This window comes from Cucurbita pepo, chromosome LG09 (assembly GCF_002806865.2).
Source record: "Cucurbita pepo subsp. pepo cultivar mu-cu-16 chromosome LG09, ASM280686v2, whole genome shotgun sequence".
NCBI lineage: Eukaryota > Viridiplantae > Streptophyta > Magnoliopsida > Cucurbitales > Cucurbitaceae > Cucurbita > Cucurbita pepo.
In genome coordinates, this window is record NC_036646.1 from 5727773 (window position 1) to 5731101 (window position 3329).

A 3329-nucleotide genomic window follows, 5' to 3' on the forward strand; every position below is an offset into this window, starting at 1 on the left:
TTAATACAATTTCGCTAGCGTCTTCCTTCATAACATATCTTTCATGAGTATGTCGGGGTTGTATTTCATGCTATTTCATCGGTTTGCATGTCAATCATAATATATCAATCATATTACGTACACATTCCATATCATAACATTTCCATATTCCCAGACATAACAATTCGAATCGTATACATATCATACCATAACATATCGTATCACAATATTTTATAACATAAACATATCAATTTATCACATATATCATACCATAACATATATTTTATATCGTATCACAACATTTGATACTCATATCGTTTCCATATGCGTATCCCTGTCATATCTTTATTAATCTTGTCATAGCCTTATCATCCTTATACATCTCATATTCCTATCATTTTATGGACATACCTCAGTCATATTATTTTCCAAACGTACCCTAATAATATCGTTTTATCAATATATCATAATCATATTATTTTCTTACATAACCTATACATATCGTTTTTTTTTTTCAATTTATCATAACCATGTCGTTTTCTATACATAACTTAATTGTATCGTTATATTAATCATATCTTAGTCATATCATTACATTACGTTCATCGCATCCTTCTCATATCCTATCTCACGCATATCATAATGTAAGAGTTATCATGTCGTTCATATGCATGTCATATCATAGTCATATCGATACATAAAAAATTCACACATGTCAAATATATGACATGTACATAACCACGAGGCACGTGTCAGCATCAAATATAACCATGTCGATAATAAGGTCATTTACTTGGTTTGCCTTGACTGACGTTCTATTCTATTTTTAAGATTGACCCGACTTTCCCTCGAAGCTTATATCCACTTGACATAATTGATTCGCGTTGTGATTGCAAGAGAAACATTTTTTTACCATGGGAGATCTCGTGGTGTTACATGGAAGAGTGGGAGAGAGCAAGGAGAGTTAGTTGAGGGGGAAGTGTGTGAGAGGTTGGCCGGGAGAGATGAGATTAGTTGGTTTTTTTTTTTTTTTTTTTATTGTTGTTACACCATATGACCATTTTATACCGACACATTCTAAACAATTATGTCATAGAGTTATACATGCAGTAGAGCCTTAAAACAAAACAATGAAAAATATTCAATGTGAAATATAAATAAAATCAAATAAAAGATTAAAACAATAGTCTAATCTAACCTAATATCTAAGAAGTGAAAATGCAACTACACTAACAAAGATTTTGTTATCTTCAATGCGATGTCGTCGTCAACCATACATGGGTGCCTTACCTTTACCTGAAATTTAAGAATAACACCACGCTTGAGTATTTTAAGAAATACTCATTAAGTGACCCCACTATTGGGGTTGGTGAATGGAAACACATGCATAGATGAGACCTATAATTTTAAATCGTATTCTCTTAGCTGACTTTCCAGTCTGGAAAAATTGGATATGTGGTACTTCTCTACACACGACCTACATGTGCGAGCATGGGCCCACTAGGTGGGCTTGCGCACCCTCTGAGCCTACTGGTCGGACTAGCTCCTTTGGACTATTGTCGAACACCTAGAGGAAATAGCGATCGTCATTGTACTATGGTCAGCATGATAATCATTTTCGTCTCATAGTGTACGCGTCCATACTTCATCATAAAGGGGAAGTATCCCGGTACACGTGAAAATACAAATATGCATGAGGTCCCATAATTTTCTTCGTGGCGTATTAAATCATGTAGGACAACCCTCATTCTTTCATCACATATCACACTCGCAATGTAACACTGGTAATATTCTTGCTTAAGTTAGAGGAATCATCGCATGAATGGCATAAATAACATATGTGGAAGTTTGATATAAAATATTTGTAAATGAAGCCATGAACTTACACGTTTAATTTAAACTAAGAAAATAGAACTAACATAGTCTTTCACCATGAAAAATGAAATAATCATCCAGTAATAATCTAGAAAAAAAAAATAATAAATAAATAAAATATGTATATGTATATATATATTTTGGTGTGCTGATATTAAAAATAATAATGATGATAATAATAATAAAGAAAAAAAAAACCTAAGGATGAATGATTGTAGGATATGGCTTAGGGATATAGAAGGTATTAATGAAAAAGCTGGAAAATTGCAGAAACGCGAGGTTGAAGACGAGCGCGTGAGAGACACGCGAGGCGCGTGGGAGTCCGCGAGTGAGAGCGCCACTGTGCGCAGATCAGGCGCATGAGAAAAATACACCGAGCGTATGCAGGCGTGTGATCCTATTTTGATTCCCGGTTTATTCCGTTCGACTCCTTTTGACCTATCCTATCAAGATTGGTCTATACTTATATAGAAAATTGCGAAATATAGGTCTAATTGGAAGAAATTGGGTTGAAATACCCTATTAACGTACAACCAAGGGAAAAAGGGATTCGAAACCAAGTAAGTAGCATATCGTTCTTTAAACTAGTTCTTAACTTGTTTATAACATGTGAGTATGTTGTTTACCTAATTATGAACTTAGTATGTTAAAATGAGCTTTGATGTTATTGAATGTTTACTTGTATATTGTGACTGCTTGCCTGTGATGTAAGCATGTTATAAATGATTACTAGAATGTTCTATGTGTCGAACATTATAAACGTAGGAAAGTATGCATTAGATGTGAGTATGCTAAACATGTTAATAGAAAGGCTATGAATTCAAAATATGCTTATAGATCGTTGAGTCATGGCTTATTTATATGAGTATTATAGTCTACTAATTCCTGCGGAGTTCTTGACCAATGCGCTGTATGCTAAGTTAGAGAGAATGAGTACTCCTAACCGTTGGTATATGAGATTTACAGGCCGCCAAAAATTAGTAGACGGTAGTATATGACCGAGAGCGAATCTTAATACGAGTCCAAAAATTCTAGATAAGCATATTGAGAGAGAGTCAGTAACCTAAGCTGGAAGTAGCTGAGATACCGCATTAACGAACAGATGACCCTGGTAAGAGAAACTAGGAGTCAATGATGAATAAAACATAAAAACACGTGGAAAGATTAGTTATAACTCATGAAAGATAAGTTGGCTACTTACTCGGTAATTTAATTACTCATCAAAATTATTTTAGCTTTTCTTTCCAGATTTAGATGATGCAGGCCAACCGAGGACGAGGACGAGACCAGCGAGCTAGAGACTTCAGGGAATCCATGTCTGGGTCTGTTTTGTGTATTTATGGTTTTGTTTTCTTAAAATTTATGATGGATGTCTCCGGTTTTAACTAATACTGGTTTTAAATGTTTTACTTGATTTTTGAAAATTTGTGATTGGTTGCTAGAGTTTGTTGTCGGTGTCCGTGGTAACTCTTGTT

General features: G+C 34.4%; 1 pseudogene; it reads left to right on the forward strand.

The window, feature by feature from the left end:
- Window positions 1-2217, forward strand: part of LOC111802107 — a 4446-nt pseudogene extending 2229 nt beyond the window's left edge.
- The last annotated feature ends 1112 nt before the right edge of the window (window positions 2218-3329 follow it).